General features: G+C 42.1%; 1 protein-coding gene across 3 annotated transcripts in view; it reads right to left on the reverse strand.

The window, feature by feature from the left end:
• The window catches only part of LOC128694826 (protein bric-a-brac 1-like), a 110,350-nt gene extending 109,795 nt beyond the window's left edge, over positions 1–555 (reverse strand). Inside the window, exon 1 of one of the 3 annotated variants that reach the window (XM_070094320.1) lies at positions 336–538. The gene's annotated coding sequence lies outside the window, so the exon portion shown is untranslated. Of the gene's footprint in view, positions 1–96; positions 232–335 lie in introns of those variants that run through there. The other 2 variants (XM_070094321.1, XM_070094322.1) reach the window with 2 other exon arrangements.
• Positions 556–17,580: the final 17,025 nt, after the last annotated feature.

Raw genomic sequence — 17,580 nt, forward strand, 5'->3', positions numbered from 1 at the left:
GCTCAGGATCCACCATCACTGACGACTTGTACTCTGGTGTTTGGGATTCCTCAGTAAACTCTGGATAAACACTGCCGCTGGATATACTGGACACACCTGTCAGGTACACGTGTAGCAGTCACTGTAGGTGAGCTGGGGAAGTGTCCAGCGAAGTGGGTTGGCGTGGGAAGTGTGGTGTTGGCTGCACTTTGTTTACAGACCTTGACGTGACCCTCCTCCCAACTCTCCACGACACGCCCTTCCCGCCCCCGCCCACGCCCATCCTCACTCCATTCTCACATCCTCCGCCTCCTGCCTCCTCCCAGTAACCATTAACACCATTCTTAGTGGCTTACCAGTGCATAGTAACCTCCAAAAATGCTTGATTCTCTGTCCAGTCACTAACGAAGATGTGTTTACAAAAAACTCTGAATTTGCGTTCGAATGATTAGCACTGGCTTGTTGAGGGAGAATTATCAGCCAGCATTTTACTAGTCTGGTGCATTTTATAAGCATTTGAGGAGAATATCGTAACAATATTATATTTTTCCATTTATAAAGATCAGTCGTAAGAGTTATTTAACATGTGTAAGGGAAAAACATTCTTAGCGACTATAAGATAGCGATGAGACGAAGTCAACATTGACAAGTTGAGGATGCGCTCAACAGATGGCAGAAAACTCAACGAAGAAATGAGCATCAGTTTGCGACTTGACATGAAAATAATGGGCTGAAAATAGTAATTACATCATTTTCATCTAAGCAAGCGATATAATTTTTTTATCACATAAATAATCACCATTCGCGGAGTTTGTTAAAAGTGTATTGGCGAGAGTAGTATAAGAAATGTGATGTGGAATACTGCAAATAAACACACTGATCACTACTTGCAGTGACACAGTGGTATATTGCTGCACTCGTAGTGCAACAATGATCTGTTGCACGACTCTTCTTGCTGTGTAACAATGGTATATTACAGGGCTCTACTTGAAGTGTAAAAATTGTACTATACAAGACCAGCAGACCATCTGAACTGTACTCTACAAGACCAGCAGACCATCTGAACTGTACTCTACAAGACCAGCAGACCATCTGAACTGTACTCTACAAGACCAGCAGACCATCTGAACTGTACTCTACAAGACCAGCAGACCATCTGAACTGTACTCTACAAGACCAGCAGACCATCTGAACTGTACTCTACAAGACCAGCAGACCATCTGAACTGTACTCTACAAGACCAGCAGACTATCTGAACTGTACTCTACAAGACCAGCAGACCATCTGAACTGTACTCTACAAGACCAGCAGACCATCTGAACCACTGTATTGTACAAGACCAGCAGACCATCTGAACCACTGTACTCTACAAGACCAGCAGACCATCTGAACAACTGTACTCTGCAAGACCAGCAGACCATCTGAACCACTGTACTCTACAAGACCAGCAGACCATCTGAACCACTGTACTGTACAAGACCAGCAGACCATCTGAACAACTGTACTCTGCAAGACCAGCAGACCATCTGAACAACTGTACTCTGCAAGACCAGCAGACCATCTGAACCACTGTATTGTACAAGACCAGCAGACCATCTGAACCACTGTACTGTACTAGACCAGCAGACCATCTGAACCAATATACTGTACAAGACCAGCAGACCATCTGAACCAATGTACTGTACAAGACCAGCAGACCATCTGAACCACTATACTACATAATAAGACAAGCAAACCATCTGAACCACTGTACTGTACAAGACCAGCAGACCATCTGAGCCACTGAACTGCATAATAAGACCAGCAGACCATCTGAACCACTGTACTGTACAAGATCAGCAGACCATCTGAACCACTGTAGTACATAATAAGACTAGCAGACCATCTGAACCACTGTATTGTACAAGATCAGCAGACCATCTGAACCACTGTAGTACATAATAAGACCAGCAGACCATCTGAGCCAACGTAGATTTTACTCGGATTAACTTAGGATAGCCTAATAAAGCTGTATGTGGCTTCATTTACCTTGGGTTCTTTAATCTTCTTCCCATGGATGCGACCCACAATACTTGACTAACAATCAGGTATCTACTGACTGTTAGGCGAACAGGAAACAGGTGTAAGGAAAATGATTCCCAACATTTTACCCACACTAAGGGATCAGAGAGCAATCTCTGGTCAGTCAGTGTGTGGGCTGAACACGCTATAAACTAAGCCACAAGCACCCACATCAACCGAGCTTGGACCAGTCAAGGCACTACTGACCTTGACATTTATAGGTAATTTGTGTAAGTCTTCAGAGCTTGTATAAAAGACGATGTTTGATGCCTGGCTGTATGCAGTGGTTACAGTCACCCATATACCATATCTAGTAAGGACCCCAGTGGAAATAAGTCACTCTGTCTGATTTTTTGGGGAGTTATCCTAGGTTCTCTACACATATGCTGCTATGTATGATAATCTATGTAACTGTATTTGTGCATACCTGAATAAACTAAGTTTTCATTAAGGTACAGGTACACACACATATACAGTTACATAAATTATCATACATAGCTGGTTATTCTACGTTCATTTCGCAACAACTTCCTTCACAAAACCATTTTAAAAGTTTAAAGTTATGCATAAGGATTAAATAAAAGCTTACTTATAAATCAAGTAACCATAAATACAGCTATTAAATATATATATAATAAAATAGTTTGCCCTATATATGTTGAAGAGTTTCAAAGAAAATGTTAATTTTGGCTTTACCTGGTATACCACTGAAGAACAATGTTATCCCTGGGTAATACTTTGTTAGCAAGTTTATTCAGGTACAGATACACATAAATTATCATACACAGCAGCATATGTGTAGATTACCTAGGATAACCCCAAAAAAGTCAAGGTGACTTATTTCCATTGGAATTTGCTCGGATTTTCAACCCGGAGGGGTTAAAGGACCCCAATGAAAATAAGTCATTCTGACTTTTTGGAGGGTTATCCTAGGTCCTCTACACACATGCTGCTATGTATTATAATCTATGTAACGGTATTTGTGTATACCTGGATAAACTTACTTACAAAGGGTTAACCAGACAGAATAATCCGATAAAGTTCGTGCATCATCGGGACTCTTATATTTCCATTGGGGTCCTTTAATCTTGTCCCTCAGGATGCGACCGGAAGATCATATAAATGAAACTGTGAGAAACTCATATGCTACACTGACAAACTATTAAATAACTTTTACATATATGAATGGTGATATTTTAAGAAAGTTGTTTTTAACTTAGGCCAAACTTGGAATATGTAGCGGTTGTGTGGTGCCCACACCTGAAAAATACACAGATATGTTAGAAAATATTCATAGAGCTACAAAATGGCTGCCAGAGTTGAACATTATGAACTATGATGGAAGGTTGAAAACCTTAGATAAAGAAGATTTAGTAGCTATAACAGAGGTAACAAGAGGCCAAAGTTGCAAACTGAGGAAAAAATGGAGTGTCATTTTATCGGCCAACAGAGTGGTTGACTGGTAAAATGCATTAAAGGAGGAATTAGTAGGTGCTGCCAATATGTCGTGGCGAATAGGTAAAACTGGTTAATTAGCAAGAACTCATTTAAAATTAAGTCCTTTCTAAATTTTTCTCTTATACGTTTAAAGATATATTTTTTTTATTTATGTTAATGTAAAAATTAATAATTTTGTACCAAAAGAACCTTAGAAAACTTACCTAACTGTGGAAAATACTGTATATATTTTCCAGAAATACAGTAGTTATTAAATGTAAATAGATGGCCATACTGTATTTAAAATTTATGTAATCGAAAACGGGAAGCTGCGCCTGCGCAGAAGAGACACTCGCCATCTTGGTTTTGAATTGGATACAACGTTAATATAATGGGAAGAATTTTTCGTGCTCTAGAGGTTAAAATTGGATTGACACCTCTCAAATAGGAGCGAAATTGTTGGATGTGCATTCCTGCATAACTTGAGATATCAGACGACTGGACAAGACAGCTCCAGAAACCTCAGATAAGCTCTCTAGATTTGTGTATAATTCTGGCCAGTGTTTTCATAAATTTAGTTAGTGAGGTTTTTCTGAGTATGATACAACTTAATATCCAGTCAAATTGGTGAGTGATATTAAGATATATTTTCCTTCTGTTATGTAATTGTGTTTATATATAATCATTTTTTAATATACAGTCCACAAATTTATATATTTACCAGTATTCCCGGTGTATATATATTTCATTTAATTAATAGATCCAGAGCAACTTGTGGTTATGACAGTGGTAGGTATCGAAGGGGGACATTTTTTGCGACCTAGGTGTCCCAAATTCCTACTTGTCTAACTGATAAATAATAATTATCTTTGTTCATTTACTGTTATGTATATAATGATACATTCAGCTAAATGCAATTTTCCACACTAACCTTATTATATCAAACGCAATTTAATTTAGCCTAATCCACCTAATTACATTTTAGATAAGTTTACAATAATTTAATAATAAATAAACAATGAAATAATTTTTTTTTCGTTATGTTTAGAATGACTTTTACTAAATTATCGCATACACAAATTTTTGCTTGCTTTATTTGACAAGAAGAGCATTTCTATTTAAGGTAAAATCGCAAGTTTTTACCTATTCAGCACAACATATTTTGGATTAAATAGCAACGCTCTTCCTGCCGAATAAGACAAGCTAAAATTTGTGTGTGAAGTAATTTCGCAAAAATCATTCTGAACCTAACGAAAAAAATATATTTCATTGTGCTTGTTTATTATTAAATTATCGTAAATGTGGAAAATTTTGATTTTTTCTAAATTCAGCATGTAAATTTTAATTATATAATATTAGAATGTGATGCTGATTTGGCCCTTCGAGAAATTTCGAGTGAGGGGGGATGCGGAACAGCCAGGGAGTGACGCAGGGAGATGCTATTTGTAATTTGCGAGCACTGGTTGTCACAGAAAATTCAACTAATAATTCATTGTCTTCCAAGCCAAACCGGGGGTTTTTGGCCTGAATTTGCAATAGGAACCTATGTTAATGTCCCCTGCTGAAGAACTGGGATTGGAAATTTGCGGGACCTCAATAATTACGTGTGGATGGCAGAAATAAGGGATATGACCATCACTCACAGGGAAGTGCACCATCTGTAGGGTCTAGGTGTCAGGCCAGTGTTATGGTGTGATCCAACTACAGTGTTAAATATTTTTCTAGTAGTCCTTTTCATGATCTAGTCCAAAATCACTGACTGGAAACGTCCAAAATATGTGATCCGCTAATCCGGATTCATCCGGATTCGCCCAGACTCGTCCAAAAAATAAATGAACCAACGACCGGATTCAAACGGATTCATTGAAAACAAGATATCCTTGACGGATTCTTAAGCTGACGGGGTTAAGTGCACCCTCATCAAACAGCCAAACAGTAACTACAACAAATAGATACAATACAAATAGACAGATCTACTTTAAGGTAGTTATTAGCAAAAAAATATACAGTGATCCATTAACCGGATTCGTCTAAGAAATAAGTGATAAAGGACCGGATTCAAACAGATTCGTTGGAATAAATAAAATATATACAATACAAATAGACAGATCTCCACTTTAAGGAATCTGTTAGTAGAATATACAGTAAAACAACCAATAGAACCACATCATGAAATCCTGTGTAGTCGGCAACCAAAGAAGCGGGCTTCTGCATGGATTACATGCAATTTCTGTGGTGAGTGGAGCCACGCCCCTTGTGCAGGTATTCAGGTATCATCTACAAGAGATATTAAACCAGGGAAGTGTTTTTGGGTATGTCCAAATGGGACCAAACTGTGGAATAAAATCACACTGATAATAAAAGATGATAACATCGAAACGGCCTTCATAAAAAACATGACAGCATTCTATAACAGTTGGAAAAATAAAAAATTTGGCCTATCGCCCCTGGTACAAATGCTGTCCTGGTAGACAGAAACTGTACGAATAGAGAAATAAACGATGGTGGCCTAGAGGGGGACAGGAGCTCTAGTCGGGAATCAGGTGTAGACAAGAACAAAGACATGCAAAAACTAATGTTACAGACTAGCAGTACCACAGGAGATAGTAAACAAGGGGATACCCTGAGATAAAGTGAAGATAAATTACCAAAAATAACTGATGAAGGCTCCGTTGTTAGCATTAGTGCTGAAGTTAAAAATGAGACAGGACAACACACACCAGTAGGGAATACAGTTGGGAATACAGTCACAAAAAATCAAGGCAAACTGAAACCAGGTCTATGCAAATACTATGCACTTAGTATCTGCAGGAATGGAATATCTGGAAAAACAGAAGGGACGTGCAATTTTGACCACCCCAGAAAATGCCGTGTCCATACGACAAGAAGAAAATGCAACCTCCCTTCCTGTAAGCTTTTCCACCCTGAAATATGCCACTCTTCAGTTCAGGAAAGACAGTGCTATAACTTACATTGCCAGGCACACCACCTGAAGGGTATAAGAAGACACAGAACATCCAGACAACCTGGGTAACCACAGCCACTCCAGAGAGATTCTTTAGTGCCAGGAAAGAAAAAAAGCTGGCAGGAAATGACATAAATCGTACACCATCTACATCCATTTCTGGAGTGGAATCACAATCGATGGCCTCCACTCCAACACAACAAATACTAGTGCCAATACCACCAATCCGACGACATTTATCTTTGCAAATACAGGGTCTAAAGCCAGCAACGAATAACAAAATACCTTTCATCCGTGGACTGCTTATGGAGTCAAATGCAATGTTCGCGGTTTTCACAGAGACCCACATAAAGGATCACTTGGACAACGAAATATGGATCCCAGGTTACAACCTATACAGATGTGACAGAGTGAACAGGCAAAAGGTGGGGGGGTTGGGTTGGCCTGTATATCACAGAGTCACTTATATGCTCATAACTATTAAATGCCTCAAATGATGTAGTTGAAGTTTTAGCAGTAAAGATCGAGAACCAAAACCTGGTCATTGTGGTTGTATACAAGCCTCCGGATGCAACGTCCCAACAATTCCAGGAGCAGCTTTTGAAAATTGACCACTGTCTGGAAAATCTTCCAGCTCCTGCCCCAAACATCTTGCTCCTGGGGGATTTCAACTTAAGGCACCTAAAATGGAGGAATTTAGCAAATAATGTTATAGCAGAGATAACACCAGGAGGAAGCTCAGATAAAAATTCGCACAGACACGAGCTGTTAAATCTCTGCACCAAATTCGCCTTAAACCAGCAAATAATAGAGCCTACAAGATTGGAGAATATGCTGGACCTCATCTTCACTAACATTGATGATCTGATAAGAAATGTCACCATATCACAAACAATATGCTCAGATCACAACATAACAGAGGTCCAGACATGTATGAGGGGAGCCCCAGACCGACAAAATATGATCAGTCACGAGGGAGCCTTCACCAAGTTCAACTTCAGCAACAAAAACATAAGGTGGAACCAAGTAAATCAAGTTCTAAATGATATAAACTGGGAAGATAGACTAAACAACATGGATCCTACCTTATGTCTAGAACAAATTACTTCTGTGGCACTTGAGGTATGCTCAAAGCATATTCCCTTAAGGAAAAGGAAGAGAAGATGTAAACTAGAAAGAGAAAGACGCTCCCTATACAGGCGAAGGCAACGAATAACAGAGCGGCTACAAGAGGCCAATATATCTGCAATACGTAGGGAGACACTGGTCAGAGAAATAGCAAACATCGAACTAAAGCTAAAGGAATCATTCAGGAGTCAAGAAACGCGAGAAGAACTAAAAGTTGAAAGAAACCCAAAGTATTTCTTTTCTTATGCGAAATCAAAGTATAGAACAGCATCCAGTATTGAGACCCTACTTAAATGGGATGGGTCCTACACAGATGACAGCAAGGAAATGAGTGAGCTACTCAAGTCCCAGTATGACTCGGTTTTTAGTGAGCCACTAACCAGGCTGAGAGTCGAAGACCTAAATGAATTTTTTATGAGAGACAGAATTTGGTAGACACACACCTATTTGATATTATCCTGACGCCAAATGACTTCGAAAAGGCGATAAATGACATGCCCATGCACTCTGCCCCAGGCCCAGACTCATGTAACTCTGTGTTCATCAAGAACTGCAAGAAACCCCTATCACGTGCTTGTAACATCCTGTGCAGAGGGAGAATGGACACTGGGGTCGTCCCACAGTTACTAAAAACAACAGACAGCCCCACTCCACAAAGGGGGCAGTAAACCAATAGCAAAGAATTACAGACCGATAGCGCTAACGTCCCATATCATAAAAATCTTTGAAAGGGTCCTAAGAAGCAAAATCGCCACCCATCTAGATACCTATCAGTTACATAACCCAGGGCAGCATGGGTTTAGAGCAGGGCGCTCCTGTCTGTCCCAACTACTGGACCACTATGATAAGGTCCTGGATGCTCTAGAAGACAAGCAGAATGCAGATGTAATATACATAGACTTTGCAAAAGCCTTTGACAAGTGTGACCATGGCGTAATAGCGCACAAAATGCGTGATAAAGGCATAACAGGAAAAGTCGGTAGATGGATCTACAATTTCCTAACAACTGGAACACAGAGTAGTAGTCAACAGAGTAAAGTCTGAGGCGGCTACAGTGAAAAGCTCTGTTCCACAAGGCACAGTACTTGCCCCCATCTTGTTCCTCATCCTCATATCTGACATAGACAGGGCTGTATGCCACAGCAGTGTCTTCCTTTGCAGATGACACCCGAATCCGCATGATAGTGTCCTCCATTGAAGACTGCAAGACTCCAGGCGGACATCAATCAAATCTTTCAATGAGCTGCAGAAAACAATATGAAGTTCAGAGATGAGAAATTCCAATTACTCCGATATGGAAAACGTGAGGAAATTAAAATTTCATCGGAATATAAACAAATTCCAATTACACAATACAGCTAAAAACCAACGTCAAAGACCTGGGAGTGATCATGTCGGAGGATCTCACCTTCAAGGACCGTAACATTGTATCAATCGCATCTGCTAGAAAAATGACAGGATGGAGAATGAGAACCTTCAAAACCAGGGATGCCAAGCCCATGATGACACTCTTCAGGTCGCTTGTTCTATCTAGGCTGGAATATTGCTGCTGCATGTGAAATTGCTGACCTAGAAAATGTAGAGAACCTTCATGGCACACATAACTGTGATACACCACCTCAGTTACTGGGAATGCTTGAAATTCCTAAACCTGTACTCCCTAGAATGCAGGAGAGAGAGATAGATGATTATATACACCTGGAAAATCCTAGAGAGACTAGTACCAAACTTGCACACGAAAATCACTCCCTACGAAAGCAAAAGACTCGGTAAACTGTGCAACATCCCCCCAATGAAAAACAGGGGTGCCACTAACACGATAAGAGATAACACAATAAGTAGCAGGGGCCTAAGACTGTTCAACTGCCTCCCAGCATACATCAGGGGGATTACCAATAGACCCCTGGCTGTCTTCAAGCAGGAGCTGGACAGGCACCTACAGTCAGTACCTGACCAGCCGGGTTGTGGTTCGTATGTTGGATTACATGCGGCCAACAGTAACAGCCTGGTTATCAAGCTCTGATTCACCATGAGGCCTGGTCACAGACTGGGCCGCGGGGGCGTTGATTCCCGGAACTCTTTCCAGGTATACTTCAGGTAAGTGGTAATACGAATTTCTTTTGTGTACCAAGTAATCCTGACCATATACAGTCCACAATTTTAATTTACCAGAGTAGCTGGTTTTAATATTGTAATTATTAATTTAATGTCAGGTCTAGCTTTTTGTGAGAGCGGTGAAGAAGTGGACATCGAGGGAGTTACACTTCGATGACCTACTGTGACCTACTTATCTCACCCAAATTACTTACCTGTAATGATTCAGGTAATACCTTGTAAACCTCATGCAGGTAATTTACTCATATAACAATAATAATAATAATAATAATAATAATAATAATAATAATAATAATAATAATATCTTTATTTCTACAAGTACTTGTACAAGGTATACAGGCCTAGCCGACATCAATGACATACTAATATATATAGAAAGCCGCTTGTTATGCCGAACATTTCGGGTAAATTAGGTGTGTTTTGTGCCAGGATGCGACCCACACCAGTCAACTAACACTCAGGTATCCATTTCATACTAATGAGTGAACAGGGACAGCAGGTGTCTTACGGAAACGCGTCCTAATGTTTTCCAGCCGTACCGGAGATTTGAACTCTGAACCTCAGTGTGTGAGGTGAGTGCACTAGCGATCAAGCTGCAGGACACCATAGTAAACTATAGTGTCCTAAATACTGAGATTATTTCCCAGTAAAAGTAGGCCTTAGACAGGGATGCATGATGTCACCATGATGCTCTGCTGTACTTCTTTGTACATCTATGTATCATGTCCAAATTAATAATAAATAAATATTTATAGATGGAGTTGTAAAAGAAGTGAATGCTCGGGTGTTGGCAAGAGGTGTGGGGTTAAAAGATAAAAAATCTACCACAAAGTGAGTAATGTCACAGTTGCTCTTTGCTGATGACACTGTACTTTTGGCAAATTCTGAATAGAAGTTGCAGAGATTGGTTGATGAGTTTGGTAGGGTTGGTTGATGAGTTTGGTAGGGTTGGTTGATGAGTTTGGTAGGGTATGTAAAAGAAAGAAATTAAAAGTGAATATAGGAAAGAGTAAGGTGAAGAGGATAAAAAAAAATAGGTAACGGAAGATTGGATATCAGATTGGAGGGAGATAGTATGGAGGAGGTGAATATGTTCAGATATTTAGGAGTGGACGTGTCAGCAGATGGGTCTATGAAGGATGAGGTGAATCATAGAATTGATGAGGGGAAAAAGGTGAGTAGTCCACTGAGGAGTCTGTGGAGACAAAGAACTTTATCCATGAAAGCAAAGAGGGGGATGTATGAGAGTATAGTTATACCAATGCTCTTGTATAGGTGTGAGGCATGTGTTGTTATGTCGCAACAAGGAGAAGGCTGGAGGCAGTGGAGATGTCATGTCTGAGGGCAATGTGTGGTGTGAATATAATGCAGAGAATCTGTAGTTTGGAGATTAGGAGGAGTTGCGGGATTACCAAAACTATTCTCCAGAGGGCTGAGGAGGGGTTATTGAGATGATTTGGACATTTAGAGAGGATGGAGCAAAATAGAATGACTTCGAGAGTATATAAATCTGTAATGGAGGGAAGGCGGTGTAGGGGTCAGCCTAGGAAGGGTTGGAGGGAGGGGGTAAAGGAGGTTTTGTGTGTGAGGGGCTTGGACTCCCAGCAAGCATGCGTGAACGTGTTAAATAGAAGCAAATGGAGACAAATGTTTTTTAGGACTTGGTGTGCTGTTGGAGTGTAAGCAAGGTAACATTTATGAAGGGATTCAGGGAAACCGGCAGGGAAGTACAGTGTCTGCACTCTGAAGGAGGGGTGTTAATGTTGCAGTTTTATAACTGTAGTGTAAGCATGCCTCTGGCAAGGCAGTGATGAAGTGAATGATTATGAAAGTTTTTCTTTCTCTGGCCACCCTGCCTTGGTGGGAAACGGCCGATGTGTTAATAAAAAAATAAAAATAAGCAAAATTAAATTGCGTTTGCTATAATAAGGTTAGGTAAGTTTTCTAAAGTTCTTTTGGTACAAAATTATTAATTTTTACATTAACATAAATAAAAAAAATATATCTTTAAACGTATTAGAGAAAATTTTAGAAAGAATTTAATTTTAATTGAGTTATTGCTAATTGTCCAGTTTTACCTATTCGGCACGACAATATATATATATATATATATATATATATATATATATATATATATATATATATATATATATATATATATATATATATATATATATATATATATATATATATATATATATATATATGTCTCCGGTTATAGCAGACGTCATACATGCAGATGACACCCACTATAACAAGGTTGAGTGACTCTCTGAGTATGATGTTAGATTCTTAATAAAACTAATGGGAGCAACTCTGGTAAGAAATTATAGACCAACAGAGCTAAAAAGTGACGCACAAGTCTCATGGTGTTGACAATCTTATGGAGGGAGAAATTCCTGGTAGAACACTATAAAGGATCCCATTTATTTATATACCTGGTGACTACTGTAAATCTTGCTGTCTTGCTGGTTAATTCAGCCAGAGAGAGAGAGAGAGAGAGAGAGAGAGAGAGAGAGAGAGAGACAGCCAAACACCTTTTAAATATCGTTTTGTGGATCCTATGGGCCTTCAGATTATTTCTTGTTTTGAATGCACAATAATTTTGAAATAAAGAAGTGAACTGAACTGGGTGGGTAAGAAAGAGAGGTAGGTGAGCACCATGGATCTCTGCTGTCTTGGATGTGAAGAGTGTCTCGCCGTCCTCTTCACACATGAGTACCTGCCTGCCTCTCACGCGGAAAATTAGCTTGTATTTATATAGTAACTCTTGTGAAATACACCAGCCGCCGGCAGCTGGTGTGTGTGTACTCACCTAGTTGAGGTTGCGGGGGTCGAGTCCGAGCTCCTGGCCCCGCCTCTTCACTGATCGCTACTAGGTCACTCTCCCTGAGCCGTGAGCTTTATCATACCTCTGCTTAAAGCTATGTATGGATCCTGCCTCCACTACATCGCTTCCCAAACTATTCCACTTACTGACTACTCTGTGGCTGAAGAAATACTTCCTAACATCCCTGTGATTCATCTGTGTCTTCAGCTTCCAACTTTGTCCCCTTGTTACTGTGTCCAATCTCTGGAACATCCTGTCTTTGTCCACCTTGTCAATTCCTCTCAGTATTTTGTATGTCGTTATCATGTCCCCCCTATCTCTCCTGTCCTCCAGTGTCGTCAGGTTGATTTCCCTTAACCTCTCCTCGTAGGACATACCTCTTAGCTCTGGGACTAGTCTTGTTGCAAACCTTTGCACTTTCTCTAGTTTCTTCACGTGCTTGGCTAGGTGTGGGTTCCAAACTGGTGCCGCATACTCCAATATGGGCCTAACGTACACGGTGTACAGGGTCCTGAATGATTCCTTATTAAGATGTCGGAATGCTGTTCAGAGGTTTGCTAGGCGCCCATATGCTGCAGCAGTTATTTGGTTGATGTGCGCTTCAGGAGATGTGCCTGGTGTTATACTCACCCCAAGATCTTTTTCCTTGAGTGATGTTTGTAGTCTCTGACCCCCTAGACTGTACTCCGTCTGCGGCCTTCTTTGCCCTTCCCCAATCTTCATGACTTTGCACTTGGTGGGATTGAACTCCAGGAGCCAATTGCTGGACCAGGTCTGCAGCCTGTCCAGATCCCTTTGTAGTTCTGCCTGGTCTTCGATCGAGTGAATTCTTCTCATCAACTTCACGTCATCTGCAAACAGGGACACCTCAGAGTCTATTCCTTCCGTCATGTCGTTCACAAATACCAGAAACAGTACTGGTCCTAGGACTGACCCCTGCGGGACCCCGCTGGTCACAGGTGCCCACTCTGACACCTCGCCACGTACCATGACTCGCTGCTGTCTTCCTGACAAGTATTCCCTGATCCATTGTAGTGCCTTCCCTGTTATCCCTGCTTGGTCCTCCAGTTTTTGCACCAATCTCTTGTGTGGAACTGTGTCAAACGCCTTCTTGCAGTCCAAGAAAATGCAATCCACCCACCCCTCTCTCTCTTGTCTTACTGCTGTCACCATGTCATAGAACTCCAGTAGGTTTGTGACACAGTATTTCCCGTCCCTGAAACCATGTTGGCTGCTGTTGATGAGATCATTCCTTTCTAGGTGTTCCACCACTCTTCTCCTGATAATCTTCTCCATGATTTTGCATACTATACATGTCAATGACACTGGTCTGTAGTTTAATGCTTCATGTCTGTCTCCTTTTTTAAAGATTGGGACTACATTTGCTGTCTTCCATGCCTCAGGCAATCTCCCTGTTTCGATAGATGTATTGAATATTGTTGTTAGGGGTACACATAGCGCCTCTGCTCCCTCTCTCAATACCCATGGGGAGATGTTATCTGGCCCCATTGCCTTTGAGGTATCTAGCTCACTCAGAAGCCTCTTCACTTCTTCCTCGGTTGTGTGTACTGTGTCCAGCACTTGGTGGTGTGTGTGTGTGTGTGTGTGTGTGTGTGTGTGTGTGTGTGTGTGTGTGTGTGTGTGTGTGTGTGTGTGTGTGTGTGTGTGTGTGTGTGTGTGTGTGTGTGTGTGTGTGTGTGTGTGTGTGTGTGTGTGTGTGTGTGTGTGTGTGTGTGTGAGTGTGTGTGTGTGTGTGTGTGTGTGTGTGTGTGAGTGTGTGTGTGTGTGTGTGAGTGTGTGTGTGTGTGTGTGTGTGTGTGTGTGTGTGTGTGTGTGTGTGTGTGTGTGTGTGAGTGTGTGTGTGTGTGTGTGTGAGTGTGTGTGTGTACTCACCTAGTTGTACTCACCTAGTTGAGGTTGCGGGGGTCGAGTCCGAGCTCCTGGCCCCGCCTCTTCACTGATCGCTACTAGGTCACTCTCCCTGAGCCGTGAGCTTTATCGTACCTCTGCTTAAAGCTATGTATGGATCCTGCCTCCACTACATCGCTTCCCAAACTATTCCACTTACTGACTACTCTGTGGCTGAAGAAATACTTCCTAACATCCCTGTGATTCATCTGTGTCTTTAGCTTCCAACTGTGTCCCCTTGTTACTGTGTCCAATCTCTGGAACATGCTGTTTTTGTCCACCTTGTCAATTCCTCTCAGTATTTTGTATGTCGTTATCATGTCCCCCCTATCTCTCCTGTCCTCCAGTGTCGTCAGGTTGATTTCCCTTAACCTCTCCTCGTAGGACATACCTCTTAGCTCTGGGACTAGTCTTGTTGCAAACCTTTGCACTTTCTCTAGTTTCTTTACGTGCTTGGCTAGGTGTGGGTTCCAAACTGGTGCCGCATACTCCAATATGGGCCTAACGTATACGGTGTACAGGGTCCTGAACGATTCCTTATTAAGATGTCGGAATGCTGTTCTGAGGTTTGCTAGGCGCCCATATGCTGCAGCAGTTATTTGGTTGATGTGCGCTTCAGGAGATGTGCCTGGTGTTATACTCACCCCAAGATCTTTTTCCTTGAGTGAGGTTTGTAGTCTCTGACCCCCTAGACTGTACTCCGTCTGCGGCCTTCTTTGCCCTTCCCCAATCTTCATGACTTTGCACTTGGTGGGATTGAACTCCAGGAGCCAATTGCTGGACCAGTTCTGCAGCCTGTCCAGATCCCTTTGTAGTTCTGCCTGGTCTTCGATCGAGTGTATTCTTCTCATCAACTTCACGTCATCTGCAAACAGGGACACCTCAGAGTCTATTCCTTCCGTCATGTCGTTCACAAATACCAGAAACAGCACTGGTCCTAGGACTGACCCCTGCGGGACCCCGCTGGTCACAGGTGCCCACTCTGACACCTCGCCACGTACCATGACTCGCTGCTGTCTTCCTGACAAGTATTCCCTGATCCATTGTAGTGCCTTCCCTGTTATCCCTGCTTGGTCCTCCAGTTTTTGCACCAATCTCTTGTGTGGAACTGTGTCAAACGCCTTCTTGCAGTCCAAGAAAATGCAATCCACCCACCCCTCTCTCTCTTGTCTTACTGCTGTCACCATGTCATAGAACTCCAGTAGGTTTGTGACACAGGTGTGTGTGTGTGTGTGTGTGTGTGTGTGTGTGTGTGTGTGTGTGTGTGTGTGTGTGTGTGTGTGTGTGTGTGAGTGTGTGTGTGTGTGTGAGTGTGTGTGTGTGTGTGTGTGTGTGTGTGTGTGTGTGAGTGTGTGTGTGTGTGTGTGTGTGTGTGTGTGTGTGTGTGTGAGTGTGTGTGTGTGTGTGTGTGTGTGTGTGTGTGAGTGTGTGTGTGTGTGTGAGTGTGTGTGTGTGTGTGTGTGTGTGTGTGTGTGTGTGTGTGTGTGTGTGTGTGTGAGTGTGTGTGTGTGTGTGTGTGTGAGTGTGTGTGTGTGTGTGTGTGTGTGTGTGTGTGTGAGTGTGTGTGTGTGTGTGTGTGTGTGTGTGTGTGTGTGTGTGTGTGTGTGTGAGTGTGTGTGTGTGTGTGTGTGTGAGTGTGTGTGTGTGTGTGAGTGTGTGTGTGTGTGTGTGTGTGTGTGTGTGTGTGAGTGTGTGTGTGTGTGTGTGAGTGTGTGTGTGTGTGTGTGTGTGTGTGTGTGTGAGTGTGTGTGTGTGTGTGTGTGTGTGTGTGTGTGTGTGAGTGTGTGTGTGTGTGTGAGTGTGTGTGTGTGTGTGTGTGTGTGTGTGTGTGTGTGTGTGTGTGTGTGTGTGTGTGTGTGTGAGTGTGTGTGTGTGTGTGTGTGTGTGTGAGTGTGTGTGTGAGTGTGTGTGTGTGTGTGTGTGTGTGTGTGTGTGTGTGTGTGTGAGTGTGTGTGTGTGTGTGTGTGAGTGTGTGTGTGTGTGTGTGTGTGTGTGTGTGTGTGAGAGTGTGTGTGTGTGTGTACTCACCTATTTGTGGTTGCAGGGGTCGAGTCCTAGCTCCTGGCCCCGTGTGTGTGTGTGTGTGTGTGTGTGTGTGTGTGTGTGTGTGTGTGTGTGTGTGTGTGAGTGTGTGTGTGTGTGTGTGTGTGTGTGTGTGTGTGTGTGTGTGTGTGTGTGTGAGTGTGTGTGTGTGTGTGTGTGTGTGTGTGTGTGTGTGTGTGTGTGTGTGAGTGTGTGTGTGTGTGTGTGTGTGTGTGTGTGTGTGTGTGTGTGTGTGTGTGTGTGTGTGTGTGTGTGTGTGTGTGTGTGTGTGTGTGTGTGTGTGTGTGTGTGTGTGTGTGTGAGTGTGTGTGTGTGTGTGTGTGTGTGTGTGTGTATGCTACCTAACTTTCTTCATTAGATCCATGACTTTTTCTTCGTAAATTCTTATTTATTTTTCTAATAACACAAATTAAGTCACTGAATTTTTTTTTGGGGTATCTTAGGTATGAAAATTGTACTTATTGTACTTATTGTACTTATTGTACTTATTGTACTTATTGTACTTATTGTACTTATTCAGTAAAGTTTTTCTGTAAAAAGGACAAGTGTTTCCTGACGCAGGTCTCAGTCATCATGACCTGCAGCTACAGCAGCTGTTGCTGATGGTGGTGGTGGTGCTGCTGCTGCTGCTGGTGCTGCTGGTGGTGATGGTGGTGGTGGTGGTGGTGGTGGTGGTGGTGGTGCTGCTGCTGCTGGTGCTGCTGGTGGTGATGGTGGTGATGGTGGTGGTGGTGGTGGTGGTGGTGGTGCTGCTGCTGCTGCAGCTGGTGGTGGTGATGGTGGTGGTGGTGGTGGTGGTGCTGCTACTGCTGCTGCTGCTGTTGGTGGTGGTGGTGGTGGTTGCAACCCCTGAATGGGTCACAATGTATATGATGTATATTATGTATATGTATATAATGTATATTACCTTTTCATATAATTTTATATTGCTTATATATGCGATAATAGCTAAATCGTAAATATATTGCTTTATATTATTATTTGACTTAGTTATGTTGTTAGGTAGGATGTAACATTCATATATTATTATTATGTGCTCATAGTTCAAGTCTTGATTGTCTAACTACTGTAATTATCGCTCGTGGCTCGTTACTCTGCCGGCTTCTCGTTGTTG

Source organism: Cherax quadricarinatus, chromosome 45 (assembly GCF_038502225.1).
Source record: "Cherax quadricarinatus isolate ZL_2023a chromosome 45, ASM3850222v1, whole genome shotgun sequence".
Lineage (NCBI taxonomy): Eukaryota > Metazoa > Arthropoda > Malacostraca > Decapoda > Parastacidae > Cherax > Cherax quadricarinatus.